Source organism: Nicotiana tomentosiformis, chromosome 2 (genome assembly GCF_000390325.3).
Source record: "Nicotiana tomentosiformis chromosome 2, ASM39032v3, whole genome shotgun sequence".
In the NCBI taxonomy this organism is placed as follows: Eukaryota; Viridiplantae; Streptophyta; class Magnoliopsida; order Solanales; family Solanaceae; genus Nicotiana; species Nicotiana tomentosiformis.
Window position 1 is genome coordinate 64,404,937 of NC_090813.1, and position 25,307 is coordinate 64,430,243.

Consider the following 25,307-nt stretch of genomic DNA (forward strand, 5'->3'; position numbering starts at 1 on the left):
TTTCTTTCTTTTCTTCTCTTTTTTCTTTATTTTTGAACCATCTTCCTTGCACTGCTTTGTTCCTATTTCAAACAAAGAAAATTTTGTCAGTTTTAAAAGTGGTTGTCGGTTTGTGGCCTTGAATCTTGGGCAACTTGGCTTTTGCTCAATCAGCTTGAGTCAGTTTCAAGAGAATTTTTGCTCTGCATCAACCCTGATTGTTTCACACCCAGTGCAATTTATATTTCTGGCTCAGTCGGCCTTATCTAAAAAAAGAGATTTCTTTTCTTGAATAACCTTTTTTGATATCTTGAATGGCTGCTTTTGGAGCAATTTGTATGTGAGAGAGAATCATAACTGGTAAGAGCCTTTTGCACGATGTGCATACTTCATATTCATTGTTCGGTACTACAGAGAATCTCTGATTAACCTTGAGGTTATCTTTACTTGCTTTACCCGAATAGGCTGACAAGAGTCTTTTTTTGGGGGGGGGGAGGGAGACTTTGCATGAATCCTTAATGCATGTTGATTGTAAAAACTGAGTGTGTTGGCCAAATTTACTTTGTGCAGCTGAAAAGCTAGTTGCAAATTTTGAAATCTTTTCTTTCTTGTTTAGACAAGGACTGGCTCAGAGTGAAGGACACAATGATGCAAAGAAACAAGTATTAACAAGAAATGCCCCTTTCGGAAGGACATAAGAGTTATTTTGCGGTAACTAGCCTTAATGATCATGACATGCATTTTGGACTTAACGGTCTGCTCTATCAAACTAATCAAATCTTCCCTTTTACTATTCCTATGACCTTTGAAGTCGGGCTTGTTCATGCCAATTCATTGCATCAACTTCATGACTCACTTTCGACTAGTGGTGCCCCGAGGGGTTTTCACCAACAAGTCTCTTTCATTTATTCATCTCTGCTTACTGTCGTCTTATAGTGCCCGTGAGGATTTTCACTAGTAAGGCTCTCTCATTTTTTCTTCTTTATTTTTATTTTTCTTTTGCTTTCTAGTGTGAGCAACTGACAGTGTTCTATGTTACGTGACAATCGTTGCTCATTGCATGCTTCTCTTGGCATTCTTGAAGGCATATCGGGAGGTCTTTATTTCGAAGGTTTTTGGATAGGGTTGGAAAGAAAGGACGGCTTGAAGGCTCAAAGTAGACTCAAAATGGGGGTTGTAGACTTACAACTATTGTAATCAACTCTTTCATAAGTGAAATGAAATCTTTGTCCTAGTTTCATATACTGGGGATTTTTTGTTTTTGTTTTCGAATTCTTATTTGATTAGACCAAACCGTGTAAGGCTGCTTACGTATCCTTTTTTTAAGGAATCAGGTCAAACGTAGTTCAAACATCTGACCTAACTATTATTTTTTTTATCATTTGTTTTGTCTCTCTATTTTCTCTTTTCTTTTTTTTTTCAAAACAAGTTGCCCCAACTTTTATTTTCTAGGGGCATGGGCCTTTGACTATTTCTTTTCTTTTTTCACTTGAACTTTCTAGGAGTTTCCCCAATTTATACTCTTGGGGCATGGACTTTTCTTTTCATTTATTTATTTATTATTAGTTTTTGGACATTTAACTCTAAACTTGATTCCAAAAGAGGGTGGTCAAAGAAAATAACACATGATCAAAAGGGGTAACAAACGGTATAAAGTATTTGGGTAGCAGAAAAAGGGCCTTCCAGCCTCGAGAATGCCAATCTTGTTAGCCCTTCACAATCACGACATTGATGGACATGTTGCTTTCTGGGTCTCTTTTCAGTGCAAAGTTGTATGAGCAATACTTTTCTCGCAGTGAATGACCCTTGTCAATTTAGATGACTTTTTCTTGGATTTTGTCTTGATATAGAAGATGCATTTTGCCACTAAACTGATCCATTTCAAGCTATCTGGAATACACCTTCTTTTGAAAACACTTTATGTCTTTTAGTGCTAAACAGACTTCAACCCGTCCGATCAGCCTTAAGCCCGATCTTCTTAATGATTCAAAAGGTAGAGATCCTTAACTTCCATGAGCCTGACTGTTTTGGTTCCATGAAAACTTGGCTCATGTTTATTTTCCAAAAGTATCATGTCTATATTCATCTTCAAATATGTCTCTATCTCACGTTTATCCAATTCAAGACTAAATCAGTTTTATAAGGTCTAGCCAAAATTTCTGCATGCATGTCATGTCACTAGAACTAGGGTGAAAAGAACTATGCACAAAATGGACACAAAATGACTGACTACTTTTTTTTATAGAATAAAGATAGAAGGGTCCGATAGCACAAAAAGAAGAAGAAAAGACGACAAAATAAGCTACCATGACTCCTCCCTGTCTAAAAGAGGAGTGGCTTTCCAGTTGCTAAGCGACATCTTAGCCACAAATTTGTACATCAGTACTACTACGGCATTCAAGCTTTTTATTCCTTCTAATTCAGCACTCAAATTTTGACTTTTTAATCAAAACATTCCCAATATTGGTTGCCGGATTTCAGGACTGACGACATATGAAATTTCAAAGCAACTCATTTACTAAAAGACTTGGAAGAATTCTCACGTCTCCCCATCATCAAATTATCCCAAGCAGGCCATGTCTTATTGCTCAAATCTGGTAAAGGCAACCCCACATTTGCCACTATTTTTGATTTTTCACCGCCAACTTGCCTACTTGCCTTTTCGTGACTTTGGATCAACAACAGTGGTCCTTGTTCCATTGGTTGAGAAGATGCTTTTATTTCCGAGGGATCCTAGACTCGCCATTGCAAACCAACAAACCGACTACCTTAAACCAGATTTTATTTCAAAACAACAAACATGTTAGAATGAACACTCTTTTTTTTTTCTTTTTTTCTTTTTCTTTTTCTTGTCACTTTTTTCTTTTTTTTTTCAAAATCATTCGATCGAACCTAATGTGGGTTGCCTACGTATCATGTTGGAACATGAATCAGATCTTGCGTAGTTTGGGAAGATCAGAAATAAAGTAAATAAACTAACTCTTTTTGGATTTTGATTTTTTTTTTTAAAATTTCCGAAAGAAAGACTTATAAAGAAGAAAGAAAATATTTTTCAAATTTGATTTTTTTTTTCTAATTTTTTTCGAAAGAAGAACTTCTACATAAGAAAGAAAAATATTTTTTGGCTTTTGATGTTTTGGTTTTTTTTGTTTTTGGATTTTTGGGAGAAAGACTTTCTAAAAAAAGGTAGAAAATATTTTTTTTGGATTTTTATTTCATTTGTTTTCTTTTTCTAATGAAAGACTCCTACAAAATAAAATATTTTTTGGTTTAAAAATTTTCTTATTTTTTATTTGTTTGGGATTTTCTAAAGTAAAACTCCTAAAGAAGGAATTAAAGGAAAATATTTTTGGATTTTTAAAAAATGGGGGCCGAAACCGATTAGGTTTGCCTACGTATCTCACATATGGTGAGAATCAAACCCGCGTAGTTCTGCAGATTTGACGGAACAGAGAAAACAATGACTTTTTAAAATATTGGCTTATTTTCTCTCTCTTGTATTTCAAAATTTCGGCAGAGTTTCGAAATATTTCAAATACCTACCTCACTCTTGTTTTTTCTTGATTTTCTTTCCCTATTCTAGAAGCCGGTCAACATACAAGCCGAAGCAAATGAATACACAAGTAGCACGTAAAATGCATCAGGATGATCTTTTAATTTTTGGTTACACCTGTCCTACATGGACCCAACCCCCGTGTTGAGCACCTAAGGTCAAATGCACGTGATGCAAACAAGCGTACCTAGTAGGGATCCGGCATGAGGCTATGTCATTCTAGGTTTTAAAAACCTAGGTGTATTGTTCTAGACCCGGCTTACCCGAGCGGACAACTCGAGCCGGGGGAGGGGGAGAGGCAGCGGGGGCAGCGTACTGGGAATATAGAAGCTTCACCGGCTTTGCAACTTGTCCGATCCTCATTCTAAATTAGGGGTATGACTCTAACAAAAAAGAAGCCACGTGAAGCACACGCTTCCCAGAAGATTAAGAAGACTCAGAGAGAAGAAGGGTGTCGTAACAATTTTATATTCAGTTCACGGAAATATCAAAGCGGTAAAGAACGACAATTAGCACATTAGGCTCAAACAAGTAATATCATACAATCAGAAGTAGCCAAGTATAATAGTTATTCTAAGCTCGAATTTTGAACCCTGAACCAAAAGTTTTGGGTTCCTTCCCCAGCAGAGTCGCCGGAGCTGTCACACCTCTGTTTTCCCGAGGGGATATGGAAGTTTTTTCAATTAAAGAGATATTGTTCGAAATAAGATTATTTATTTGATCAGAGTCACCACTTAGAATAATTTATGGTATCTCAAGTCACCCATTTATTTTAATTCCCAAATCGAGAAAATTGACTCTTATTTATGGTCTGCGAACACAGAAGACCGGGTAAGGAATTCTGTTAACCCGGGAGAAGGTGTGAGGCATTCCCGAATTCCGTGGTTCTAGCACGGTCGCTCAACTATTAATAATTGGCCTAATTATCTGATTTAATACATATTTGAGACCTATTGTGCATTTTTACCTTTTAAACCGCTTTTAGTATTAACTAAACGCTTTTAGTGTTAATGGAATTTGTTTGAACAAGTCGCGATGCAGCGCGCTCATTTGTTTTTATACACATTGTGAATCGCGTCACGTGAAACGCACCCGCGATTTACAATATGCTAATTTTTTATTGTTATTAGAATTTGTGCTCGGGTCACATAAAATGCACACACGAATTGGGGATTATGTATCATGACTATGCCACGGGAACCGTACCCATAGTCACGATGATTTATTATTAATCGCGCCTAAAGCAAGCTATGATATTCATGAATTATTTTTCCTACTTTGAGATTATTGTGAGGTCATGAATTATGGATATGGAGTTGTGGAGGAAATGGCATATGAGTTTAACACATTCTTAATAAGTTGATAACATTGTTACTCTTATCGGATTGGATCAAACGAAAATCGACCATTTGGCATATTATCTCAAATTAAAACTTCACATGCCCAAATTCTTTTTCTTAAAATCAACTTGACAGCCCCAAAAATATCACCCAATCAACTTTTAACATAATAATGAAATATAGAAAATCCAACAATGGATATCTAAACAAAAGCTCGAAGAAGACGCTTTGACTTAATGTACAAGCATATGCATAACAATTGCTGTGACCTCATGTGAAAATTCCTTATCAAGAGAATCAGTGAGGCAATATTAAGCAAAGAAATATTAAACATTCAAAATAATCAATTTGCTCAAAACACTTAAATCGACAACATAAGGGCCATCGTTCATATATTTAAAAAGTATGAAGGTAACCAAGGAATTGAAACAGTAAGGAAAGAAAGGGATTGCACCTTAAGAATCGAAGCTTTTTATTAATTTAAAAGTAAAACTCCAGCCACGTACATAATAGTTAAGACAAATCGGCAACTAAACTCAACCAAACAACCACGACCGCGCCGGAGAAAACTCGAACAGAACCTCTCGAAATTTACAAACGGTCGTCGACTTTTAATGGAGGCTTCAAGGAGTTGTTACGGTGTGTTTCATGATGGTTTCATGGCTGCTTCCAGTTGTCAAGGGACTGAACTGCTATGATGTGGGTTTTTGACGAAGAAAGCGTGAAGAGGAAGATCAAATTTTTGCTCTACGACGCTCAATTCTAGGACTACTCTTAGGGTTTTTCTATTCTGTGACTGAGTGAGGTTATATATGGTTACAGGTGCGTGTTTGAATCCTAAGAAAATCAGTGTGTTTTTGTGAGATCACGTGAGAGAGATTACATTTCCTGCTAATTAGCATGTGCTCTCTAGATAGATAAGGACGAGTGATCTTGGAGAGCAAGCTACCTGGGAATTTTTGTGAGAGAATATTCTTGGAGAATCAAAGTTTGTTAGCTGAGGTGATGTGGATAAAAATTGGTACGAAAATATGTGCCTGTAAGGTGCTTGTGAAAGATGGAATGAGGGGAGTCCTTTTTTAGAATTGGCATAGTGCGGGTGAGGTATTAAATAAAAATTCTAATGCAAAGTGGGTGCGTGTGAGTTAATGTAAATGATTTTTCTTTTAGGAAAAGACAAAATTCCAAGAAGTAGAGTTGCTCGCTTACTTATTAAAAGAAAAATATAATATTTGTGATTTTGTTTTTTGTGAATTAGAACAAAATTAACACTCTAAAAATGTGAATCTTTTGTTGGTTTTTAATTTTCTTAAATAAAACCCATAAAAGATAAAATAAGTGCTAATATATGTAGACTAAACTTAAAATATATTTACATACTAAAAAGTAATGAACTATTCAAATATAGTAAAAAATTAGGTGCTTACAGCTAACCCAGCAGAGTCGCCAGAGCTGTCACACTTCCTTTTTCCCGAGGGGATATGGGAGTTTTTCCAATTAAAGTGACATTGTTCGAAAATGGATTATTTATTTGATCTGAGTCGCCACTTGGAATAATTTATGGTGTCCCAAGTCACCGATTTATTTTAAATCCCAAATCAAGAAAATTGACTCTTATTTATGGTCTGTGAACACAGAAGACCGGGTAAGGAATTCTGTTAACCCGAGAGAAGGTGTGAGGCACTCCCAAATTCCGTGGTTCTAGCACGGTCGCTCAACTATTAGTAATTGACCTAATTATTTGAATTAATACATATTTGTGACCTATTGTACATTTTTACTTTTTAAACTGCTTTTAGTATAAATTAAACGCTTTTAGTTTTTATGGAATTTGTTTGAACAAGTCGTGATGCCGCGCACTCATTTATTTTTGTACACATTGCGAATTACGCCACGTGAAACGCACCCGCGATTTATAACATGTTAATTTTTTATTATTATTAGAAGTTGTGGTCGGGTCACATAAAATGCACACCGAATTGGGGATTATGTATCATGACTATGCCACGGGAACTGTACCCATAGTCACGATGATTTATTATTAATCACGCCTAAAGCAAGCTACGATATTCATAAATTATTTTTCCTACTTTGAGATTATTGTAAGGTCATGAATTATGGATATGGAGCTGTGGAGGAAATGGTATATGAGTTCAACACATTCTTAATAAGTTGACAACATTGTTACTCTTATCGGATTGGATCAAACGAAAATCGATCATTAGGCATATTATCTCAAATTAAAACTTCACATGCCCAAATTCTTTTTCTTAAAATCAACTTGACAGTCCCAAAAATTGCACCCAATCAACTTTTAACATAATAATGAAATATAGAAAATCCAACAATGGATATCTAAACTAAAGCTCGAAGAAGACGCTTTGACTTAATTTACAAGCATATGCATAACAATTGTTGTGACCTCATGTGAAAATTCCTTATCAAGAGAATCAGTGAGGAAATATTAAGCAAAGAAACATTAAACATTCAAAATAATCAATTTGCTCAAAACACTTAAATCAACAACATAAGGGCCAGCGTTCATATATTAAAAAAGTATAAAGTTAACCATGGAATTGAAACAGTAAGGAAAGAAAGGGATTGCACCTTAAGGATCAAAGCTTTTTATTAATTTAAAAGTAAAACTCAAGCCTCGTACATGATAGTTAAGATGAATCGGCAACTAAATTCAACCAAACGACCATGACCGTGCCGGAGAAAACTCGAACAGAACCTCTCGAAATTTGCAAACGGTCGTCGACTTTTAATGGAGGCTTCAAGGAGTTGTTTCGGTGAGTTTCATGATGGTTTCATGGTTGCTTCTAGTTGTCAAGGGACTGGACTGCTATGATGATCAAATTTTTGCTCTACGGCGCTCAATTCTAGGACTACTCTTAGGATTTTTCTATTCTATGACTGAGTGAGGTTATATATGGCTACAGGTGCGTGTTTGAATCCTAAGAAAATCAGTGTGTTTTTGTGAGATCACGTGAGAGAGATTGCATTTTCTGCTAATTAGCATGTGCTCTCTAGATAGATAAGGACGAGTGATCTTGGAGAGCAAGCTACCTGGGAAGTTTTGTGAGAGAATATTCTTGGGGAATCAAAGTTTGTTAGCTGAAGTGATGTGGATAAAAATTGGTACGAAAATATGTGCCTATAAGGTGCTTGTGAAAGATGGAATGAGTGGAGTCCTTTTTTGGAATTGGCATAGTGCGGGTGAGGTATTAAATAAAAATTCTAATGCAAAATGGGTGCCTGTGAGTTAACGTAAATGATTTTTCTTTTAGGAAAAGACAAAATTCCAAGAAGTAGAGTTGCTCGCTTACTTATTAAAAGAAAAATATATTATTTTTGATTTGTTGTTTTTGTAAATTAGAACAAAATTAACACTCTAAAAATGTGAATCTTTTGTTGGTTTTTAATTTTCTTAAATAAAACCTATAAAAGATAAAATAAGTGCTTAAATATGTAGACTAAACTTAAAATATATTTACATACTAAAAAGTGATGAATTATTCAAATATAGTAAAAAAATTAGGTGCTCACAGCTGCCCCAACAGAGTCGCTAGAGCTATCACACCTCCTTTTTCCCGAGGGCATATGGAAATTTTTTCAATTAAAGTGACATTGTTCGAAATGGGATTATTTATTTAATCAGAGTCGCCACTTGGAATAATTTATGATGTCTCAAGTCACCGATTTATTTTAAATCCCAAATCGAGAAAATTGGCTCTTATTTATGGTCTGTGAACACAAAAGACCGGGTAAGAAATTCTGTTAACCCGGGAGAAGGTGTGAGGCACTCCCGAATTTTATGGTTCTAGCACAGTCGCTCAACAATTAATAATTGGCCTGATTATCTGATTTAATACATATTTGAGACCTATAGTGCATTTTTACCTTTTAAACCGATTTTAGTATTAATTAAACACTTTTAGTGTTAATGAAATTTGTTTGAACAAGTCGCGATGCAGCGCGCTCGTTTATTTTTATACGCATTGTGAATCGCGCCACGTGAAACGCACCCGCGATTTACAACATGTTAATTTTTTTATTGTTATTAGAATTTGTGCTCGGGTCACATAAAATGCACAGCCGATTTGGGGATTATGTATCATGATTATGCCACGGGAACCGTACCTATAGTCACGATGATTTATTATTAATCACGCCTAAAGCAAGCTACGATATTCATGAATTATGTTTCCTACTTTGAGATTATTGTGAGGTCATGAATTATGGATTTGGAGTTGCGGAGGAAATGGTATATGAGTTTAACTCATTCTTAATAAGTTGACAACATTGTTACTCTTATCGGATTGGATCAAACGAAAATCGACCATTAGGCATATTATCTCAAATTAAAACTTCACATGCCCAAATTCTTTTTCTTAAAATCAACCCAATCAACTTTTAGCATAATAATGAAATACAGAAAATCGAACAATGGATATCTAAACTAAATCTCGAAGAAGACGCTTTGACTTAATGTACAAGCCTATGCATAACAATTGCTGTGACCTCATGTGAAAATTTCTTATCAAGAGAATCAGTGAGGCAACATTAAGAAAAGAAACATTAAACATTCAAAATAATTAATTTGCTCAAAACACTTAAATCAACAACATAAGGGCCAACGTTCATATATTTAAAAAGTATGAAGTTAACCAAGGAATTGAAACAGTAAGGAAAGAAAGGGATTGCACCTTAAGGATCGAAGCTTTTTATTAATTTAAAAGTAAAACTCAATCCACGTACATGATAGTTAAGATGAATCAGCAACTAAACTCAACCAAACGACCACGACCGCACCGGAGAAAACTCGAACAGAACCTCTCGAAATTTGCAAACGATCGTAGAATTTTAATGAAGGCTTCAAGGAGTTGTTTAGGTGAGTTTCATGATGGTTTCATGGCTGCTTCCGGTTGTCAAGGGACTGGTCTGCTATGGTGTGGGTTTTTGACGAAGAAAGCGTGAAGAGGGAGATCAAACTTTTACTCTACGACGCTCAATTCTAGGACTGCTCTTAGGGTTTTCTATTCTTTGACTGAGTGAGGTTATATATGAGTACATGTGCATGTTTCAAGCCCAAGAAAATCAGTGTGTTTTTGTGAGATCACGTGAGAGAGATTGCATTTCCTGCTAATTAGCATGTGCTCTCTAGATAGATAAGGACGAGTGATCTTGGAGAGCAAGCTAGCTGAAAATTTTTGTGAGAGAATATTCGTGGGGAATCAAAGTTTGTTAGCTGAGGTGATGTGGATAAAAGGTGGTACGAAAATATGTGCCTGTAAGGTGCTTGTGAAAGATGGAATGAGTTGAGTCCTTTTTTGGAATTGGCATAGTGCGGGTAAGGTAATAAATAAAAATTCTAATGCAAAGTGGGTGCCTGTGAGTTAACGTAAATGATTTTTCTTTTAGGAAAAGACAAAATTCCAAGAAGTAGAGTTGCTCGCTTACTTATTAAAAGAAAAATATATTATTTGTGATTTTTTTTTTGTAAATTAGAACAAAATTAACACTCTAAAAATGTGAATCTTTTGTTGGTTTTTAATTTTCTTAAATAAAACCTATAAAAGATAAAATAAGTGCTAAAATATGTAAACTAAACTTCAAATATATTTACATACTAAAAAGTGATGAACTATTCAAATATAGTAAAAGATTAGGTGCTCACACCTGCCCCTCTTTGCTTGGAAACATGTAGAGTTTTCAAGCACAGACAAGATGAGCAATGTGACTAATTTTTGACCAATTATTTATTCAAAAAGGGAAAATAAACAAAGGAAAGGGTGCAACCGAGTCCTGGTTTTGGACAGCCTACATATCCTGGATCATAATGGAATCATGTCGCGTGTAGTTCAGAAGTGAATAAAGTGATGGAGTGTGATAAAATGAGGAGAGAGTCGAGTGAGGTACCGTTCCGTTGAGGTTCTGGCCCGCGGTCCTGTTATTATATCTAAATCAAAATCTAAAAGAACTAAACAAGCCTATCAGCTATGAGTTACACGATTCCTATCTATAAGTCTTCTGAAGCGTGATCTTGAGTCTTGAATGGTTCTTCATGCAGAGTTTTGATTTGAACCTTGATGCTTGCTAGCTACAGGTGCTGATTCATTCTTCCACGGCTTCTTCGGATTAGGACCGGACATGTAGTGCTCATGACTTCATTCATGTCTTGAGCAGTTCACATATTTCATCTGCTTCTGCATTTTGGATTCACTTCTTTTTTCCCTTTTCTTTTATTCTGGATTGAGACTTCGTTTGTTGGTCATCTTGGATTGTCGACTCGCATTCTTGAGGCGAGCTTCTGCTACTTCTAAGTTGAATTAAATTCTGAAATGACTTCCCTCGTTCTCCAGGTGGGTGCCTGCTACTGACTTGAAATTTGAAGTAACTCTGAAATAGATTCCCCCGTTTGTTACTTATTGAGTACATGGGATCGGTTGTACTTATACTATACTTTTGCACCTTGTGTGCAGATGTTGGATGTTGATGTTGTTGTGCACGGCGGGAGCTGGATTTGATGATGTACCTGCGTTCCGGTCATATCTGCCTCTTGATCTTGGTAGCTTTAGAATTTTTAGTCTGTTCCTGTATATTTTAAATAGATGATGTACTTTATTTCAAACCAGCTTTGTAAATTCTAAATCTTAGAAGCTTATTATTTGTACTACCAGTCCTTGGAAAATTGTATAAAATTCAGTTATCTCATCTTTGACTCACCTCAGTATTATTATATTGTGTTTTATAGTTAACTGGCTTACCTAGTGGGTTAGGTTAGGTACTATCACGATGGTTTGTGTAACGACCCAATCGGTCATTTTGAGCTATATCGCGTCGTTCGGCGGTTTGAGGCCTTGAACAACTTCACTTCATGTTTTATAACTTGTACGTGTGGTCGGAATTGAATTTCGGGAAGTTCAGAGTTGATTCTGATGAAAACTTTTAATTTTGGAAGCTTTAAGTTGGAAGAATTGACTAAGGTTTGACTTTCGAGTAAACGACTTCGGAATCAGGATTTGAAGGTTCTAATAGGTTCTAACCCTAGTCTTCAATGTCGAGTTTGGGCGGAAGATGGGAGATTGAGGGTGTGATTCTTGGGTATGAGAGTTGTTATTTATGCATGCATGTAAATATAAGGGTTGTAGGAAGGTAATTGAGCTAATATGAGTAAACACTTGGTATTGAATGGGTTATGGAGTGAAGGAAATCTTGTAAAAGAACTCTGTGGTCAAATTTGCACACCTAGTGTTTGATAAAATGCCCAAATGAGCTGAAACAACGAATATCTTTCTAATTTGTGTTCAATTCTATTATGTCTCAAAATAGATTGGGATTGCTAGGATTTCAGGAATATTATAGTAACTTAAGGAGCGCTCAAGCAAGGTATGTTGGCTAAACTACTCTCTTAAAATTTAATTCCATGATGTTCTCGTATGTTTCAAGTATGGTTGGCTCAAGTTCCTTAATCCCATGTTCCGGGTTGTTCCATATAAATTCGATTGTCCCGAGTAAGCAAAGTGTCGAAAGATGTATGTACTCAAAACTTGTTCCAATCACTCTTATCTCATCATGATCTTCTTCGGGAATATGTTCAAGTAAGGTTTATGTGTTAAAATGTTATAACTTCAATTCATGTTTCAAATGAAAATCCATTAAGCATAACTTGGAAAGAATACTCAATACGTCTGAAACCCCTATTACTCGTATATATATATATACTTAAGGCCTTGATTTCGAAGGTTTATATTGTTGAAAATATATAAAGATGCTTGAAAGTGAAAAGAGTGAGTTGAAGATATAAAGTGTGGCCACCGTGCCAAGAATGAAGTTATACTTGTGGCAAATGGTGTCAATGGAATGAGATGATGTGAGGAAGGCTATGAAATGAGTCTTGATTCAACTGTTCCAAATATTACTTCAAAAACGTATTTGCCTAAAAGCTTATGTTCTCAAGTCGTGCCCCAATGTGGCTGTTTTAAATAATGATATGCTTTGTAAGTATTTCCAATGTGATTTGAGTTTTTACATACTCAGAGTTTAAATTGTGCATTTTCCTTTTGTTATGATTTAAATGTGTGCAGTTCATGTCCGTATATCACTTTTGATTATATAACATATGTAATGCTGAGACTAGTGTTGATTGATATATAATGTGATACTTTGCCGAGTTGTGGATGTGTTGTTAGGGTGGTTTTGGTGATTCTCTGGCAGGTGGATAGACTCAATTACTGGGGAAACTATGCCGAAATTTCTGAAAGCTTTGGGAGTTAATCAAAATTTGGGAGCTTGAGATGTGTGAAATAAGAGACGAGTTATGTTGGGTGTGATGGGCGGACTCTACTTTTTATTCGAGAATGAATGATCCTTAGTGGGGTAGAATGTAAGGCCACGTAAAACGTTACCTAGAACCTGGAGTTTCGTGGTACCGAGGTAGGCTAATGTGTTCGAAGATTTTATAAAACGAGTCATGGTGCAGACTTTTTGGGTAGTGGAGTGGGTAGAAGTAATTGTAGAAAATGACGATTCTGTGGTCCATTATGCTATAGCGGATCTGTTCTGCTAACCACGATATGACCACATAATGAACCAGATGCAACTCAAATTTTAAAAACTATTTTTGCTGGCCACATAATGAATCTGTTGGCCGCATAATGATTATGCTATCACGAAATTGCATCGCGGAATGGACCAGACCCAACCAAGAATTTGAAAATCATTTTTTGGCCATTCTGCTAGCTGCATAAGCATTCATCTATCGCAAAATTGCATCGCGGAATTGACATACCATTTTGTAGCCATTTTGCGGGCCACATAACAATTCTGGTGCCCACATAATGATTCTGCTACCACATAATTGACTCCGGGGGTCATTTTTTAAAATTTTCTTATCCGACCCTTTTTGATATAAGGCCTTAGGGGGTCATTTTGAAGGAACAAATCTGATATTTTTAGAGAGAAGTGAGAGCGTTCTAGAGAGAGAGGAGGAGACCTGGGCTAATTGTTCATCAATCCTTGATAAGACTTGGAGAATTCACAAGAAAAACTTACAAGGTATTCAACTAAGAGGTAAAGTTCTAACTTAGTCTTCAATTTCGACTTTGGGCAGAAGATGGGAGATTGGGAGTGTGATTCTTGGGTATGAGAATTGTAATTTATGCATGCATGTAAATATAAGGATGGTGGGAAGGTAATTGAACTAATATTAGTAAATGCTTGGTATTGAATGGGTTATGGAGTGAAAGAAATCTTGTAGAAGAACCTTGTGGTCAAATTTGCACACCTAGTGTTTGATAAAATGCCCAAATGAGCTGAAACCATGAATATATTTCTAATTTGTATTCAATTTTGTTATGTATCAAAATAGATTGGGATTGCTAGGATTTACGGAACATTGTAGTAACTTAAGGAAAGCCCAAGCAAGGTATGTTGACTAAACTACACTCTTATAATTGAATTCCATGATGTTCCCGTAAGTTTCAAGTATGGTTGGTTCAAGTTCCTTATTCCCATGTTCCGAGTTGTTCCCTATATATTCGATTGTCCCGAGTAAGAAAAGTGTCGAAATATGTATGTACTCAAAACGTGTTCCAATCACTTTTATCTCATCATGATCTCCTTCGGGAATGTGTTCAAGCAAGGTTTATGTGTTAAAACGTTATAACTTCAATTCATGTTTCAAATTAAAATCCGTTAAGCATAACTTGGAAAGAATACTCAATGCGTGTGAAACCCCTATTGTAAATTTATATACTTAAGGCCATGATTTCGAAGGTTCATATTGTTGAAAATTTATAAAGATGTTTGAAATTGAAAGGAGTGAGCTGAAGATATAAAGTGTGGCCACCGTGCGAAGAATGAAGTTATACTTGTGGCCAATGGTGCCAATGAAATGAGATTATGTGAGAAAGGCTATGAAATGAGCCTTGATTCAACTGTTCCAAAAATTACTTCGAAAACATATTTGCCTAAAAGCTTATGCCCTCAAGTCGTGCCCCAATATGGCTATTTTAAATAATAAGATACTTTGTAAGTATTTCCAATGTGATTTGAGTTTTTACATATTCATGAATTTAAATTGTGAATTGACCTTTTGTTATGATTTAAATGTATGCAGTTCATGTCCGTATACCACTTTTGATAATATAACATATGTAATGCTGAGATTAGTGTTCATTGATATATATTGTGATGCTTTGACGAGTTGTGGATGTGTTGTTAGGGTGGTTTTGGCGATTCTCTGGCAGGTGTATAGGTCCAATTACAGAAGAAACTCTGCCAAACTTTCTAAAAGATTTGGGAGTTAATCAAATTTTGGGAGCTTGAGATGTGTGAAAGAAGAGACGAGTTATGTTGGGTGTGATGGGCGGACTCTACTTTTCATTCGAGGACGAATGATCCTAAGTGGGGGAGAATGTAAGGCCACATAAAACGTTACCTAGAACCCGGGGTTTCATGGTGCCGAGGTAGGCTAATGTGTTCGATGTTTTTAGAAAACGAGTCATGGTACAAACTTTTTGGATAGTGAAGTGGGTAGAAGATATTGCAGAAGTCCATTATGCTATAGCGGATCTATTATGCTGACCACAAAATGACCACATAATGAACCAAAAGCAACTCAAATTTTGAAAATAATTTTTGCTGGCCACATAATGATTCTGTTGGACGCATAATGATTATGCTATCGCAAAATTGCATCTCGGAATGGACTAGACCCAACCTAGAATTTGAAAATTATTTTGTGGCCATTCTGCTGGCCGCATAATCATTCTGCTATCGCAGAATTGTATCGCGGAATTGACATTCCATTGTGGCCATTTTGCTGGCCACATATTGTTTCTGCTGCCCACATAACGATTCTGCTACCACATAATTGACTCAGGGGATCATTTTTGAAAATTTTCTTATCCGACCCTTTTTTATATAAGGCCTAAGGGGGTCATTTTGAAGGAAAAAATCTGATATTTTTAGAGAAAAGTGAGAGTGTTCTAGAGAGAGAGAGAGAGAGGAGGAAACCCATGGCTAATTGTACATCAATCCTTGCTCAAGACTTGGAGAATTCACAAGAAAAACTTACAAGGTCTTCAACTAAGAGGTAAAGTTCTAACTTAGTCTTCAATTTCGACTTTGGGCAGAAGATGGGAGATTGGGAGTGTGATTCTTGGGTATGAGAATTGTAATTTATGCATGCATGTAAATATAAGGATGGTGGGAAGGTAATTGAACTAATATTAGTAAATGCTTGGTATTGAATGGGTTATGGAGTGAAAGAAATCTTGTAGAAGAACCTTGTGGTCAAATTTGCACATCTAGTGTTTGATAAAATGCCTAAATGAGCTGAAACCATGAATATATTTCTAATTTGTATTCAATTTTGTTATGTCTCAAAATAGATTGGGATTGCTAGGACTTACGGAACATTGTAGTAACTTAAGGAAAGCCCAAGCAAGGTATGTTGACTAAACTACATTATTATAATTGAATTCCATGATGTTCCCGTAAGTTTCAAGTATGGTTGGTTCAAGTTCCTTATTCCCATGTTCCGAGTTGTTCCCTATATATTCGATTGTCCCGAGTAAGAAAAGTGTCGAAATATGTATGTACTCAAAACGTGTTCCAATCACTTTTATCTCATCATGATCTCCTTCGGAAATGTGTTCAAGCAAGGTTTATGTGTTAAAACGTTATAACTTTAATTCATGTTTCAAATTAAAATCCGTTAAGCATAACTTGGAAAGAATACTCAATGCGTGTGAAACCCCTATTGTAAATTTATATACTTAAGGCCATGATTTCGAAGGTTCATATTGTTGAAAATTTATAAAGATGTTTGAAATTGAAAGGAGTGAGCTGAAGATATAAAGTGTGGCCACCGTGCGAAGAATGAAGTTATACTTGTGGCCAATGGTGCCAATGAAATGAGATTATGTGAGAAAGGCTATGAAATGAGCCTTGATTCAACTGTTCCAAAAATTACTTCGAAAACATATTTGCCTAAAAGCTTATGCCCTCAAGTCGTGCCCCAATGTGGCTATTTTAAATAATAAGATACTTTGTAAGTATTTCCAATGTGATTTGAGTTTTTACATATTCATGAATTTAAATTGTGAATTGACCTTTTTTTATGATTTAAATGTATGCAGTTCATGTCCGTATACCACTTTTGATAATATAACATATGTAATACTGAGATTAGTGTTCATTGATATATATTGTGATACTTTGACGAGTTGTGGATGTGTTGTTAGGGTGGTTTTGGCGATTCTCTGGCAGGTGTATAGGTCCAATTACAGAAGAAACTCTGCCAAACTTTCTAAAAGATTTGGGAGTTCATCAAATTTTGGGAGCTTGAGATGTGTGAAATAAGAGACGGGTTATGTTGGGTGTGATGGGCGGACTCTACTTTTCATTCGAGGATGAATGATCCTAACTGGGGGAGAATGTAAGGCCACATAAAATGTTACCTAGAACCCGGGGTTTCATGGTGCCGAGGTAGGCTAATATGTTCGATGTTTTTAGAAAACGAGTCATGGTACATACTTTTTGGATAGCGAAGTGGGTAGAAGATATTGCAGAAGTCCATTATGCTATAGCGGATCTATTATGCTGACCACAAAATGACCACATAATGAACCAGAAGCAACTCAAATTTTGAAAACTATTTTTGCTGGCCACATAATGATTCTGTTGGACGCATAATGATTATGCTATCGCAAAATTGCATTGCGGAATGGACTAGACCCAACCTAGAATTTGAAAATCATTTTTTGGCCATTCTACAGGCCGCATAATCATTCTGCTATCGCAGAATTGCATCGCGGAATTGACTTACCATTTTGTGACCATTTTGCTGGCCACATGTTATTTCTGCTGCCCACATAACAATTCTGCTACCACATAATTAAATCAAAGGGTCATTTTTGGAAATTTTCTTATCCGACCCTTTTTTATATAAGGCCTTAGGGGGTCATTTTGAAGGGAAAAATCAGATTTTTTAGAGAGAAGTGAGAGTGTTCTAGAGATAAAGGAGGAAACCCAAGGCTAATTGTTCATTAATCCTTGCTCAAGACTTGGAGATTTCACAAGGAAAACTCACAAGGTCTTCAACTAAGAGGTAAGGTTCTAACCTAGTCTTCAATTTCGACTTTGGGCAGAAGATGGGAGATTGGGAGTGTGATTCTTGGGTATGAGAGTTGTAATTTATGCATGCATGTAAATATAAGGATGGTGGGAAGGTAATTGAACTAATATGAGTAAACGCTTGGTATTGAATGGGTTATGGAGTGAAGAAAATCTTGTAGAAGAACCTTGTGGTCAAATTTGCACACCTAGTGTTTGATAAAATGCCCAAATAAGCTGAAACCACGAATATCTTTATAATTTGTATTCAATTTTTTTATGTCTCAAAATAGATTGGGATTGCTAGAATTTTTGGAACATTGTAGTAACTTAAGGAAAGCCCAAGCAAGGTATGTTGGCTAAACTACTCTCTTACAATTGAATTCCATGATGTTCCCATAAGTTTCAAGTATGGTTGGTTCAAGTTCCTTATTCCCATGTTCCGAGTTGTTCCCTATATATTCAATTGTCCCTAGTAGGAAAAGTGTCGAAAGATGTATGTACTCAAAACGTGTTCCAATCACTTTTATCTCATCATGATCTCCTTCGGGAATGTGTTCAAGGAAGGTTTATGTGTTAAAACGTTATAACTTCAATTTATGTTTCAAATGAAAATCCGTTAAGCATAACTTGGAAAGAATACTCAATGCGTTTGAAACCCCTATTGCTCATTTATATACTTAAGGCCTTAATTTCGAAGGTTCATATTGTTGTTTATTTATAAGGATGTTTGAAAGTGAAAGGAGTGAGCTAAAGATATAAAGTGTGGCTACCGTGCGAAGAATGAAGTTATACTTGTGGCCAATGGTGCCAATGAAATGATATTATGTGAGAAAGGCTATGAAATGAGCCTTGATTTAACTATTCCAATAATTACTTCGAAAACATAATTTCCTAAAAGCTTATGCCCTCAAGTCATGCCCCAATGTGGCTATTTTAAATAATGATATACTTTGTAAGTATTTCCAATTTGATTTGAGTTTTTACATATTCATGAGTTTAAATTATGCATTTCCCTTTTGTTGTGATTAAATGTGTATAGTTCATGTTCGTATACCACTTTTGATAATATAACACATGTAATGCTGAGATTCGTGTTGATTGATATATATTGTGATGCTTTGACGAGTTGTGGATGTGTTGTTAGGGTGGTTTTGGTGATTCTCTGGCAGGTGGATAGGCCCAATTACATGGAAAACTCTGCCAGAATTTCTGAAACATTTGGGAGTTAATCAAAATTTGGGAGCTTGAGATGTGTGAAAGAAGAGACGAGTTACGTTGGGTGTGATGGGCAGACTCTACTTTTCATTCGAGGATGAATGATCCTAAGTGGGGTAGAATGTAAGGCCACGTAAAATGTTACCTAGCACCCGAGATTTCCTGTTGCCGAGGTAGGCTAATGTGTTCGAAGATTTTAGAAAACGAGTCATGGTACGAACTTATTGGGTAGTGGAGTGGCTAGAAGAAATTGCAAAAAATGATGATCCAATCGTCCATTATACTATAGCGGATCTATTATGCTGACCACGAAATGACCACATAATGAACCAGAAGCAACTCAAATGTTGAAAACTATTTTTGCTGGCCACATAATGAATCTGTTGGCTGCATAATGATTATGCTATCGCGAAATTGCATCGCGGAATGGACCAGACCCAACCAAGAATTTGAAAATAATTTTGTGGCCATTCTGCTGGCTGCATAATCATTCTGCTATCGCAAAATTGCATCGCGGAATTGACACACTATTGTGTGACCATTTTACGGGCCACATATTGATTCTGCTGCCCACAAAACGATTCTGCTACCACATAATTAACTCCGGGGGTCATTTTTTGAAATTTTCTTATCTAACCCTTTATGATATAAGGCGTTAGGGGGTCATTTTGAAGGAAAAAATCTGATATTTTTAGAGAGAAGTGAGAGTGTTCTAGAAAGAGAGAGGAGGAGATCTGGGCTAATTGTTCATCAATCCTTGTTTAAGACTTGGAGAATTCACAAGGAAAATGCACAAGGTCTTTAACTAAGAGGTAATGTTCTAACCCTAGTCTTCAATTTTGACTTTGGGCAGAAGATGGGAGATTGGGAGTCTGATTGTTGGGTATGAGAGCTGTTATTTATGCATGCATGTAAATATAAGGATGGTGGGAAGGTAATTGAGCTAATATGAGTAAACTCTTGGTATTGAATGGGTTATGGAATGAATGAAATCTTGTACAAGAACCTTGTGGTCAAATTTGCAAACCTAGTGTTTGATAAAATGCCCAAATGAGCTGAAACCATGAATATCTTTCTAATTTGTGTTCAATTTTGTTATGTCTCAAAATAGATTGGGATTGCAAGGATTTTCGGAACATTGTAGTAACTTAATGAAAGCTCAAACAAGGTATGTGGTCTAAACTACTCTCTTAGAATTGAATTCCATGATGTTTCCGTAAATTTCAAGTATGGTTGGCTCAGGTTCTTTATTCCCATGTTCCGAATTGTTCCCTATAAATTCAATTGTCCCGAGTAAGCAAAGTGTCGAAAGATGTATGTACTCAAAATGTGTTGCAATCACTCTTATGTCATCATGATCTCCTTCGAGAATGTGTTCAAGTATGGTTTATGTGTTAAAACATTATAACTTCAATTCATGTTTCAAATGAAAATCCGTTAAGCATAATTTGGAAAGAATACTCAATGCGTGTGAAACCCCTATTGTAAATTTATGTACTTAAGGCCTTGATTTCGAAGGTTCATATTGTTGAAAATCTATAAAGATGCTTGAAAGTGAAAGGAGTGAGCTGAAGATGTAAATTGTGGCCACCGTGCCAAGAATGAAGTTATACTTGTGGCCAATGGTGCCAATGAAATGCGATAATGTGAGAAAGGCTATGAAATGACCCTTGATTCAACTTTTCCAAAAATTACTTCGAAAACATATTTGCCTAAAAGCTTATGTCCTCAAGTAGTGCCCCAGTGTGGCTATTTTAAATAATAATATACTTTTTAAGTATTTCCAATGTGATTTTTGATAGGCCCAATTATAGGAAAAACTATGATAAAATTTTTGAAAAATTTGGGAGTTAATAACATTTTGAGAGCTTGATATATGTGAAAGAAGAGACGAGTTATGTTGGGTGTGATGGGTAGACTCTACTTTTCATTCGAGCACGAATGATCCTAAGTGGGGGAGAATGTAAGGCCACATAAAATGTTACTTAGACCCCGGGGTTTCATGGTTCCGAGGTTGGCTAATGTGTTCGAAGTTTTTAGAAAACGAGTCATGGTACAGACTTTTTGGGTAGTAGAGTGGGTAGAAGAAATTGCAGAAGTCCATTATGCTATAGCAGATCAATTATGCTGACCACGAAATGACCACATAATGAACCAGAAGCAACTCAAATTTTGAAAACTATTTTTGCTGGCCACATAATGATTCTGCTGACCGTATAATGATTTTGCTATCGCAAAATTGCATCGCAGAATGGACCAGACCCAACCTAGAACTTGAAAATCATTTTGTGGCCATTCTGCTGGCCGCATAATCATTCTGCTATCGCAGAATTGCATCGCAGAATTGACATACCATTTTGTGGCCATTTTGCTAGCCACATATTGTTTCTGCTGCCCACATAACGATTTTGCTACCACATAATTGACTTCGGGGGTCATTTTTGGAAATTTTCTTATCTGACCCTTTTTTATATGAGGCCTTAGGGGGTCATTTTGAAGGAGAGAATTTGATATTCTTAGAGAGAAGTGAGTGTGTTCTAGAGAGAGAGGAGGAAACCCCGGGCTATATGTTCATCAATCCTTGCTCAAGACTTGGAGAATTCACAAGGAAAACTCACAAGGTCTTCAACTAAGAGGTAAGGTTCTAACCTAGTCTTCAATTTCGAATTTGGGCAGAAAATGGGAGATTGGGAGTGTGATTCTTGGGTATGAGAGTTGTGATTTATGCATGCATTTAAATATAAGGATGGTGAGAAGGTAATTGAACTAATATGAGTAAACGCTTGGTATTGAATGGGTTATGGAGTGAAGGAAATTTTGTAGAAGAACCTTGAGGTCAAATTTGCACACCTAGTGTTTGATAAAATGCCCAAATGAGCTGAAACCATGAATATCTTTCTAATTTGTGTTCAATTTTGTTATGTCTCAATATAGATTGGGATTGCTAGGATTTCCGCAATATTGTAGTAACTTCAGAAAAGCTCAAGCAAGGTATGTTGGCTAAACTACTCTCTTAAAATTTAATTCCATGATATTACCGTAAGTTTCAAGTATAGTTGGTTTAAGTTCCTTATTCCCATGTTCCGAGTTGTTCCCTATAAATTCGATTGTCCCGAGTAAGAAAAGTGTCGGTAGATGTATGTAATCAAAACTTGTTCCAATCACTCTTATCTCATCATGATCTCTTTCGGGAATGTGTTGAAGTAAGGTTTATGTGTTAAAACGTTATAACTTCAATTCATGTTTCAAATGAAAATCCGTTAAGCATAACTTGGAAAGAATACTCAATTCGTCTGAAACCCCTATTGCTCATTTATATACTTAAGGCCTTAATTTCGATGGTTCATATTGTTGAAAATCTATAAAAATGCTTGAAAGTGAAGGAAGTGAGCTGAAGATATAAAGCGTGGCCACCATTCCAAAAATGAAGTTATACTTGTGGCCAATGGTGCCAATGAAATGAGATGATGTGAGAAAGGCTATGAAATAAGCCTTGATTTAACTGTTCCAAAAATTACTTCGAAAACATATTTTCCTAAAAGCTTATGTCCTCAAGTCGTGCCCCAATATGGCTATTTTAAATAATGAGTTAAAATTGTGCATTTCCCTTTTGTTATGATTTAAATGTGTGCAGTTCATGTCCGTATACCACTTTTGATAATATAACACATGTAATGCTGAGATTAGTATTGATTGATATATATTGTGATGATTTGACGAGTTGTGTATGTGTTGTTAGGGTGGTTTTGGTGATTCTCTGGCAGGTGGATAGTCCCAATTACAGGAGAAACTTTACCGAAATTTTTGAAAAATTTGGGAGCTTGAGATGTGTGAAATAAGTGACGAGTTATGTTGGGTGTGCTGGGCGGACTCTACTTTTTATTTGAGGACGAATGATCCTTAGTGGGTTAGAATGTAAGGTCACATAAAGCGTTATCTAGAACCCGAAGTTTCGTGGTACTAAGGTAGGATAATGTGTTCGAAGATTTTAGAAAAGGAGTCATGGTGCAGACCTTTTGGGTAGTGGAGTGGGTAGAAGCAATTGCAGAAAATGACGATTCTGTGGTCCATTATGCTATAGCGGATTTGTTCTGCTAACCACGAAATGACCACATAAAGAACCAGAAGCAACGCAAATTTTGAAAACTATTTTTGCTGGCCACATAATGAATCTGCTGGCCGCATAATGATTATGCTATCGCGAAATTGCATTACGGAATGAACCAGACCCAACCATGAATTTGAAAATTATTTTGTGGCCATTCAGCTGGCTGCATAATCATTCTGCTATCGCGGAATTGCATCGTGGAATTGACATACCATTTTGTGGCCAATTTGCGGGCCATATATTGATTCTGCTGCCCACATAATAATTTTGCTACCACATAATTGACTCCGGGGGTCATTTTTTAATATTTTCTTATCCGACCCTTTTTGATATAAGGCCTAAGGGAGTCATTTTGAAGGAAAAAATCAGATATTTTTAGAGAGAAGTGAGAGTGTTCTAGAGAGTGAGGAGGAGACCTGGGCTAATTATTCATCAATCCTTGCTCAAGACTTGAAGAATTCACAAGGAATACTCGCAAGGTCTTCAACTAAGAGGTAAGGTTCTAACCCTTGTCTTCAATTTTGACTTTGGGCAAAAGATGGTAGATTGGGAGTGTGATTCTTGGGTATGAGAGTTGTTATTTATGCATGCATGTAAATATAAGGATGTTGGGAAGGTAATTGAGCTAATATGAGTAAACTCATGGTATTGAATGGGTTATGGAATGGAGAAATCTTGTACAAGAAACTTGTGGTCAAATTTGCACGCCTAGTGTTTGATAAAATGTCTAAATGAGCTGAAACCATGAATATCTTTCTAATTTGTGTTCAATTCTGTTATGTCTCAAAATAGATTGGGATCGTAAGGATTTCCGGAACATTGTAGTAACTTAATGAAAGCTCAAGCAAGGTATGTTGGCTAAACTACTCTCTCGGAATTGAATTTTATGATGTTTTCGGAAGTTTCAAGTATGGTTGGCTCAGGTTCCTTATTCCCATGTTCCGAGTTGTTCTCGATAAATTCAATTGTCCCGAGTAAGCAAAGTGTCAAAAGATGTACGTACTCAAAACATGTTCCAATCACTCTTATCTCTTTATGATCATCTACGGGAATGTGTTCAAATAAGGTTTATGTGTTAAAACATTATAACTTCAATTCATGTTTCAAATATAAATCCGTTAAGCATAACTTGGAAAAACTACTCAATGCGTCTGAAACCCATATTGCTCATATATATACTTAAGGCCTTGATTTCGAAGGTTCATATTGTTGAAAATCTATAAAGATTACTTGAAAGTGAAATGAGTGAGTTAAAGATATAAAGTGTGGCCACCGTGCCAAGAATGAAGCTATACGTGTGGCCAGTCGTACCAATGAAATGAGATGATGTGACAAAGGCGATGAAATGAGCCTTGATTCAATTGTTCCAAAAATTACGTCCTGAAGTCGTGCCCTAGTGTGGTTATTTTAAATAATGATATGATTTGTAAGTATTTCCAATGTGATTTGAGTTTTTACATATTCATGAGTTTAAATTGTGCATTGCCCTTTTGTTATGATTTAAATTTGTGTAGTTCATGTTCGTATACCACTTTTGATAATATAACACACGTAATGCTGAGATTAGTTTTGATTTTTATATATATATATATATATATATATATATATATATATATATATATATATATATGTGATGCTTTGACGAGTTGTGAATATAATGTTAACGTGGTTTTATTGATTCTCTGGCAGGTAGATAGGCCCAATTACAGAGGAAACTCTGCCGAAAATTCTGAAAAATTTGGGAGTTAATTAAAATTTTGGAGCTTGAGATATGTGAAAGAACATACGAGTTATGTTGGGTGTGCTGGGCGGATTCTACTTTTCATTCGAGGACGAATGATCCTAAGTGGGGACGAATGTGGTGGGTGAGTGGGCAGGATTATATATTTCACTCTTATGGGATCGAGTCGTTCGCCTCGGCATGATTTATGTACCACTCTCATGGGAGCTGTCCGTTCGCCTCGGCAGTTTAATAGATGCATCT

At 36.1% G+C, this 25,307-nt stretch overlaps 2 long non-coding RNA genes across 4 annotated transcripts in view; one reads left to right on the forward strand and one right to left on the reverse strand.

Annotated features, from left to right (window-relative positions):
• LOC138906515 (uncharacterized) overlaps positions 1-25,307 on the forward strand; it is a 150,936-nt gene that overhangs the window by 1,000 nt on the left and 124,629 nt on the right. The gene's annotated exons all lie outside the window — the stretch shown is intronic.
• Positions 7,481-9,719, reverse strand: LOC138904741 (uncharacterized). The gene is made up of 2 exons (XR_011413469.1): positions 9,621-9,719; positions 7,481-7,517 (listed from the first exon to the last, which is right to left on the reverse strand). It is a non-coding gene; the product is annotated as an uncharacterized lncRNA (long non-coding RNA).